General features: G+C 41.4%; 1 pseudogene; it reads right to left on the reverse strand.

Moving 5' to 3' along the window:
• Positions 1–4,909: 4,909 nt before the first annotated feature.
• LOC140718826 (sin3 histone deacetylase corepressor complex component SDS3-like) lies at positions 4,910–6,791 on the reverse strand (annotated as a pseudogene).
• Positions 6,792–9,282: the final 2,491 nt, after the last annotated feature.

A 9,282-nucleotide genomic window follows, 5' to 3' on the forward strand; every position in this document is an offset into this window, starting at 1 on the left:
AGTTGTTGCAAGAGTTCTGGTCAATGATAATCCTTCAGTCACCAAATGGATTACCAGATTATTAGAGCAACGCACAAAATGCTGGAGGAACACAACTTGTAAGGCAGCATCTGTGGAGGGGTATGTTTCGGGCCAAGACCCTTCATCAGGACCAGAAGGGAAGTAGGGCAGAAGCCAGAATAAGGTGATGGGAGGGGAAGGAGCACAAGCTGGCATGTGATAGGTGAAGCTAAATGAGGGGGAGGATGAGTGGTGTGTGGGGGGAAGGGGAATGAAGTGAGAAGTTAGGTAAAAAAGATAAAGGACTGAAGAAAGAATCTGATAGGAGAGGAGAGTGGACTATGACTAGGGGAAGAGGAAGAGCACCACTGGGGTGTGATTGACAAGTGTGGAACATTTCTGTCATGTTTCATATATTATGACAATGAATGAACATCAAAGAATTCAAATTCTGAACAACGGACAAACTGCAGATGCTGGAAATTCAAGCAACACACACAAATCACTGTCAACCTGCTTCACGGCAATTTGAATTCTTTGCAACACACACAAAATGCTGGAGGAACTCAGCAGGCCAGGCAGCAACTATGGAAAAGAGTGCTTTAAAAAAAAAGGTCTTAAACCAGCTATTGGAAAGGCCTACAGGACAGAGGGAAAAACGACAGTTGATCCAACACTGAGCCCACAGCTTTTTGTGGGCAGAGAAAAAGACTTAACATTGCAGGTTTGTGACCTTTCTTCAGAATTGACCCATTTCAGAGCAACCATCAACAAAACAAACAGAAAACTATTCTCTGTACCCAGATCAATAGAGTTCATGTTTGAAGCAATAGTACTGAGAGCAGGCCATGCTACGCATTGATTCCTGCAATGTGTTTAGTTGATTATGACAGAGATCTTCAAATCCTTGAAGGACCATGGTTTCAACATCAGACTCCTGGGTCATATGGCGAAGGTCAATAACCTTGAGACCCTTCAGAAACGGGAGGTAATGAGTGAGAGAGAACCTTGCCCAGGCAGCAAGGTTAGTTCAGAATTACTGGAGTTATATGTGGCATGTCCCAGAAGGGCTCACAATCTCTTTCTATAATGTAAACATCTTTAGCTCCAAGAAATGTTCAATTCTAAGCAGAGTCTTTACATATTCTGTCCTCTCTAATCTTTAATAAATCCTCAGAGTTTTTACTTCCAAAATATTCAAAATTATTTCAATATACTAATAGTCTGAGTAATAAGAGCTTCTCCAGAACCAAGGATTTGCCCTGACCCACAAGCAATGTTTAATTTATGTAGAAATTATAATTAAATACTTTACACAAAACTGAGTGGCTATTTATTTAAACCATTCCAGGCTTATAAAGCTGCTCGAATCTTCCGAGAAAAGTAATAAAAGACAGAATTACAACCAAGGATGACAATAAACTTCTGAGGCAACGGGTCCCCTGTGACAGGAGGCAACGTGCTTCCCTTGAGTTCCACCTTCAGTCACTGCCTACGAGACCTTCCTTACCTCTCATTTTTCTTGGAATAGATAAAATAAACCAAGTCATTTAATTTGGATGCTTTTATTGCCTTTGGTCTTGAGACTGTCTCCCCCTCTTGTTTCCAAATCTTTCATTGATTTCTTTTTTTTTAACTTTGTTATGGTCAGTGTTTTTAATTTTCTTATCTTGGTTATCTAATTACCCCAATATCCTCAAAGGGCTGGAATTAACTGCCTTATATGAATGCTACTATGTGATGCCATATGCCTGTGATGCTGTTGAATGCACCATAAGCACTCAGTGGCTACTTTATCTTAGGTACTCCTGTAACTAATGAAGAAAGCACTGAGTGTATGTTTGTGGTCTTCTGCTGCTATAGCCAATCCACTTCGAGGTTTGACACGTTGTGTGCTCAGAGAAGCTCTTCTGCACACCACTGTTGTAATGCGCGGTTAGTTGTGTCACTGGCGCCTTCCTGTCAGCTTGAACCAGTCTGGCCATTCTCCTCCGACCTCTCTCATTAACAAGGTGTTTTCGCCCACAGAACTGCCATTCACTGGATGTTTTTTTTTTGCTCTATTCTCTATAAATTCTTATGGAGTTTTTCGAGGAAGCTACCAGGAAAGTTGATGAAACCAAGGCAGTGGGTGTTGTCCACATGGACTTTAGCAAGGCACTTGACAACATCCCACACGAGAGGTTAGTCAGGAAGGTTCAGTCATTTGGCATTCAAGATAAGGTAGTAAATTGGATTAGACATTGGCTTTCTGGGAGAAGTCAGAGAGTGGTAGTGGATGATTGCCTCTCTGTGACTAGGGGAGTGCTGCAGGGATCAGTGCTGGTTCCATTGTTATTTGTCATCTATTTCAACGATCTGGATGATAATGTGATGAACTGGATCGGCAGATTTGCAGATGATGCCAACACAGGTGGGTGCAATGGACAGCAAGGAAGGCTATCAGAGCTTGCCAGCTGGAAAAATGGCATATGGAATTTAATACAGACAAACAAAGTTTCCTGTAAAGTGTGCACGAGTGTACATGCCCACTCACCTTTTGCTACTGGCACACAAAGGAATTTAAACTGTGCACAAAAGGTTGTCATCCTCTACCTCATTGGCATGTTAAGTTTATTTCATGATCATACACAATCATATTTCCTTTTCTGGTTTCTGATATGGATGGTGTTGACAACGTGGAGTTTGCGATGATTTGTCTGCAGATTTTAGAACTGGCTTCATGTATACTGTTTTTACAGGGTGCAGGTCGATGGGAGTAGGCAGTTTAAATGTTTCGTCATGTTCTAAATGAGTCGAAGGGCTGTTTCTGTGCTGAACTTTTCTATGACTCTGTGAGCGCTGTGCATGAAAATCCCAGGTGATCAGCAGAGATACTCAAACCGCCCCTTCTGGCACCAATACCCATTCCATGCTCAACCTCACTTAGATCACATTTCATCCTCATCCCAATGTTTGGGCTAAACAACAACTCTTGACCACGTGCATTCTTTTATGCACTGAGTTGCTGCCATGTGATTAGCTGTTTATATATTGGCATTAATGCGCAATGAGCGGCTGTATGGTGTACCTAATAAAGTGGCCTCTGAGTGCATGAATGTGCAAATGGAAATAAGCTCAACACTTACTTCGATCATTTGACTCTGACTTTTGCATACCTTTAAATCTCAATCTTCCACTCATCCTGCACTCAATACATCTTTAAATGCTAGTGTGCAGTCAGCTGATCAGTACACCCCTTGCTTTTCAAGCTAGGATGTACTTCTTAAAATATATTCAACAATATCATCTTGATGTTCAGTTGTGTTGGTCTTATATTTAACTGTGAAAGAGTTTCCTTCGGTGCAGCTTTAGAGAGAGCAAGTGAAGTTTGTTTTTCTGATGATTACTTGTTTACCTGGATTATTCCTGGGAGTTCTACCCCTGTTAATATACTTGATGTGATGAGGAAGTTTTAATATCAACTGGTTTGGATGCCTCACTTTGTGTAACTCTTCTGACCATCCTTTCACACGGCTTTTCACCCAATCACAGCCAACGTTTACAATCATGAATGACAGTAAATCTTGAGGTAACAAATTCCCGCTAACAGGATGCAAGGTGTTTGAAGTTCTTTGAAGCTATCCGTGTACAAATCCTAAGCAATCAATGTTCAGGAAAAGAGACCAAATGAAGATAGACAGCTTAGTCAGTCAATAAATCATTCAAAGGCTAATTCTGCAAGTGGAATGGTACAGGCATGGTATGGGAAGAAGGCAGGTGAAAGGGCTTAAAAGGGATAATAAATCAGCCATGATAGAATGGCAGAGCACTCGATGGGCTGAGTGGCCTAATTCTGCTCCTATGGCTTATGGTTTAGCTTTTAGATAAACAGCTAGAATTCTGGACCACTGATGCAGAAATGAGCTCCAATCCCACCATGGCAATTGGAGAACTTAAACTTCCAGTAATTAAATTAATTAGGGTTAGGGTTTAATTAAAAAGTCAGTCTGAACAACATTACCATGAAACTACTGGGCTGTTTCAAAATCCCATTTAGTTCACTACTGTCCAGAGCTTAGTGAAGAAACTATACCTTACCAGTGCCCCCATATTCATAGTTCAAAGTTCAAAGTAAATTTATTATCTTGGATAATTTTATTATCCAAGTACATATACTGTATGTTGCCATTACTACCTTGAGATTCATATTCTTGCAGGCATTTACAAGGAACAAGAAAGTACGTCAGAATTTATGAAAAATTACACATAAACTTACAATGAACTGATTCCACAACTGAGTTTTTAACTTGCTTTCAAAGACTCTATAACTCACGTTCTCAGTATTATGGATCTATGTATATTTTGTGTATGTGGCCTGGTTACACAACAATGCTATTAATAAAAACGCTGGTGACGGGAGCTAAGTTTCATGGTTCTTTACTGGCATAATCCGAACTTGGCACACACGTACAGATCAATACGTGCCTAATAGTGCATGCAACGACGTGTTACTAAAACATAAACTAATCCCTTATTATAATGTAGGCTATACAGTACACTCCTCCCCTTTTATTTTAATAGTGTATTAACTTTTTTTCACTGGGGCATTATGCTAAACAAATATGTTTACCCTTAGCAAACAAACACCTACCATCTTTTTACTTAGCAACTTAATAAAATCAAATTATAACAAAGTAACATAATAATATTGAATTATAACAAGCTTTTTTTAACTTTTGGTCTAAGACCCATTTATAACTCAAGTTGCTAGTCTCTGGGGGGGGGCGGGTGTCTTCTCTGCCTCTCCTGGGAACATCTGTCAATAAACTTGTTTGTTTTAATACAGATTTCCAAATAAAAGTCATGAGCAGTTGACCTCTGAGTATAGGGAGTTAAGAAGATGTGTGTCTTCAAATTGCTAAGAGTTCTAGGCAGCAGATCAACTCCGTATAACAAAGACTCTTCTATGCGGCTGTCCTAGATATATACGCATCTTTGTGCTATCACTTGTCTTCCTTACCCATATCTCATTTGTTCCAACTGAGCTAATTACACAGCCAATCTTCATATTCTCCTTAGATTCCAAATAGGTAGCCTGATCTTTATGATACCATCTCTTATCGTAATATATGTTTCCATCTTCTATTCGTGTTTCATATCTTTGTGCTGATGATTCAGCAAGAGTGCTGGGAAGATGCTCAGGAGAAGACGGAAATGTTGTCACTTTTTGTGGAACACATTATGTTGGGAGTTAAGGAAACACATGATAAATTGGAGAACAAGGTTGCATTCTACGCTGGTCAACTTGCAAAGGGTTTGAACAGTAACTCTGATGTGAGATCCCGACGGTTCCTTTGGGCCATGATTCAGGTCCTCAGGGACTGTAAAAATAGTGCAGGATGTCTGTTCCTCAGGTATGATCTGAAAGAATGTACAATTTGCTTAGGAGAACTCAGGGAACTCATCCTGCTTCCATGTGATCATTTTTACTGTTTAAAATCTATAAGGCAGTGGCTTGAATCAGGACAGCCACTCCGCCCACTGTGCCGTACTTCTCTAGATGATGATTATGCACCAGCGGTAACAGAAGAAATAAGTGAAGCTATAGCAAAATTAGTCATATTTCGCAAGAGGTGTGATGCATTTTTCGTAGCTTCGGTTTCCATGGTCTGCTTCAAAGATGACTTGCCACCAACAAAAGAAGTGGTTGGTGATCTGTTGTCTCTGCTAGTTATTCAGAAGTCGGGGCACTCCAATGACTCGCAGAAAGATCAGTAATCGTTCACCATTTGATGAAGCAGTTGTTTGAAATCCTGTTGTTCATTCCATTGTTCTTAAGCTGCTGTTAAAGTACAGTTTTGCTGATATTAAGGATTACTTGCAGTGCTATCCGTCTGGCTCAAGAGGGAGAATTCCTTTAGATGCACATTCAGCACAAGTGTGAAAATACAATAGAAACCTGACAGTTTGTTGCCAGAATTCGCCTCTGTTTTGTTGCTGTTTCCCAACTTCTTTGTGAAAAACAGGACACATTGGCTGAGGATTCAAAATACGTATGTGCAAAAGAAACTTTCCTGCAAGGATTAAGTGTATGATTCTCAATGGAGGAAATGATTGGTTTGAGATTTACCTTATGCGAAAGCTGTTCTGTTTGAATGGAGATACAGGTCTTTTCGAAGATTTAAGCTTATTGAGAGTTCACAGATTTTCCATTATCTGTTCATCTGTTAACAAGTAATTTAACTGCGCAGGTGCAGGTTTTTGTCTTTTGTCTGTAATTGGAACAGGGTCATTAGGTCTCCTCCTTAGTTTCCTCATCATTATTGGCTTTACCTCCATAGAATCTCCTGTGAGTTCCATTATTAGCCTCTCAATCTCAATCAAATTTTTCTTTTCTTCTAACTCAATCTTTTTATCTTCAAATTCCTTCACTGCTGCTTTCTTCTCTTTAATATAATTCCTTTCCACTTGTTCTGTCTCCAGTTGCAGAAAAGGCTCTGCATTTCGTATTCTTCCCTTGTATTGTTGATCTGGTTTCTTCATCCTTTTCTGATACTCCTGCAAAGTGCTTCCTCTAACTGCTGTAACTGTCTTTTGAGAGATTTCGATTTCTCCTGGTACATCTGCTCTTTTACTTCCAGGTAGTCTTCATCATCCTGCTTATTGGCAATATCTGTCTCACTTGCATCCACTCTATCTTCATCCGAGTCGCGGCCACGGATACTGCGCTCGTCCTCATTGTCCACGCTGTCTAGCTCCTCCTTGTCATTGTAATAGTCGACAATGAGTGAGAGGAGAGCTGTGGACATCTTCCCCGCCAAGCTGTCCTCCTTTGCTGACACATCTAGTGCCTTGACGGTGTGCCAGTCCAACTGGATTTTCCTGAGCCATTCACGTCCGAGCAAAGGTGGTCCTCCATTTTTCAGTACATAGAGGTTCAGCTGGTGTGTTTTGTCTCCGTAGGTCACTGTCACTTTAAATTTGCCTTTGGGACGCACTTTCTGTCCTGTGTAAGTCTTTAGCAGTAGTTTAGTTTGTTTCAGAGGTATGTTTTTGCTCCCATAATACTGAGTAAGATGCCGGCTTTCTTTTCATCATTAACACCATTAGCCTCACAATATAACTCCACTCTTTCAATGTAAGTTGTCCAGTCTTCAATGCCACTATCAAATGCTGTAATGGTTCCAATCATTGACACCTTTGTTATATTAATTTAGCCCCGTTTTCCCCTTGTTTTCTTTTTGTCTCACGTGTCCTTTTTGCTAGCGCCACGAGCACACTCCACCCAGATGTGTGTGTCGCTCCTTTTTATCTCCCTTCTGGTGCAGGCAGACCCTCAGCCCCTGGGGGTCAGCGCCGGCTGTGGTCTCGCCTGGACGTGCTGTGGCTCTTGGTCTCCCGACGTTCCTGACCCCAGCTGTGCTGCCGCTTCCTTTCGGACTCGCGGCCTCGCTCTGCCTCCTTCTCCCGCTACTTGGCTCATTCCTTGCGTTCTTCCTCCGAGTGTCCTTATCAACTAAAACACGGTGTTCCAATAAGATGTAGGTTCATTAACCTCGTTGCCAATTTGTTTTGTATGTGGCCTGGTTACACAACAAAGTTATTAATAAAAACGCTGAAGACGGGAGCTAAGTTTCATGGTTCTTTACTAGAATAATCTGAACTCGGCACACACGTACAGATCAATACGTGCCTAATAGTGCTTGCAATGTTTTACTAAAACATAAAGTAGTCCCTTATTATAATGTAGGCTATACAGTACAGTATATATTAACAAACAACCATTGTGCAAAAGAAGACAAAACTGTGTAAGTTTTCACTTAGAAACTTCTTCAATGCCATCAGCAAACCCAGCTTCAGCTGTTCCCTCGGCAGTCCATTCTAGGTAATCATGGTGAAAAAGGTCCTCCTTGTATCTGTTCTAAATTTCTTTCCTCTTTCCCTAACTGTATGTTCTCCAGCCTTATCACGAAATTTTTCTTGCAATCTGCCTTATCGATACCCCTTCTAGTTTTATGGCAATGATTGGCACGAATGATCTCAGCTTCAGATTTAGATTTTGATTCATATGTCACATCGAAAAGTAGAGTGAAACGCATTGTTTACATTAAAAACCAACACACCTAAGTACATGCTGGGGGCAGCCCGCAAGTATTGCTACGTCCAGCACCACTATAGCGTGTCCACAATGTTCAGCAGAAAGTCACAAGCAACAACAACAACAAGTCTTTTATTCCCACCCTCCCAGCAACCCATCCACTCACCCACTCGCTTTCAAAGGCAGTCCCCCAACCCCGGGACCAGCCACCTCCGGGCCTCCAATACTTGACCCAGGACTTGCAAACTCACAGACTCTCTCCTACTCTGCCTTCACTGTCGTTCACACATGTATGAATGGTGGTATCCTGTGCCCTGACCAGCCAGACTTCCAACCACAAAAGAACCTGGGTTCAACGTGCTCAGTAATCCTAATCAGACAGCCTCTCATCCCAGGAATCAGCCTTGTGAACCTTCTCTGAATTAGTGCATGTATATCACTCTCTAAATAAGGACTATCATCACATGTCCTGTACAGCTATAGCTAGAACTCCCTCTCCAGATACACCATCTCCTGTGTAATAACTGCTTCTTATGTACCTGATGGACATCCTGTAGTGGATTATGACCTAAGTGGACCACTTTTAATATAGTTTGAGTTCGGTCGATACGTTGAAAGCTAAGAGCAGCGGTAGCTTGTGTTCCCACGGTTACGTTGAGCACACTCCACAGAAATCAATTTCATTCCTCACATTTCTCTATTTGCTACACAAATCAGATCAGACAGAAATCAAACGTAATTGTGGGGAATTACCGCTTGTGCATTGTTCGCTCCGGCTCAGCTTTTCAAAGTCATGATCAAAGGACGGAGCTCAAAGCAAAAGTGACGGGACAAGAACAAAAATCAACCCACATGTTATCCCAGAGATCAGGCGACCCCCTGTGTGTGGTTTGGCAGTCTGACAGGCTAACCCTTTGTTGGTACAACTTGCCTGTGCTGAGGTCGCTACTTCTGATATTCTGCACTGGTTTAACTGGGCATTTTTAGATCTCCCTTCAGCAATTTTACCCATTTCTGGGGGGGGGAGGGTCTGCTAGCAAAGCCTCCCTACTGGGGGGCGGATAGCTGACTGATAATAAGAAACACTGGTTATTTCTACAGCAAATATGAAGAAATAAGAACCTATTAAAAAGTCTTTCCTTCTCCTGTCTTCTGGCTGAAGTCAGAGTCTGAATTATTATCGCTGATTTATATGATATGAA

Source organism: Hemitrygon akajei, chromosome 30 (assembly GCF_048418815.1).
Source record: "Hemitrygon akajei chromosome 30, sHemAka1.3, whole genome shotgun sequence".
NCBI classification, from domain to species: Eukaryota; Metazoa; Chordata; class Chondrichthyes; order Myliobatiformes; family Dasyatidae; genus Hemitrygon; species Hemitrygon akajei.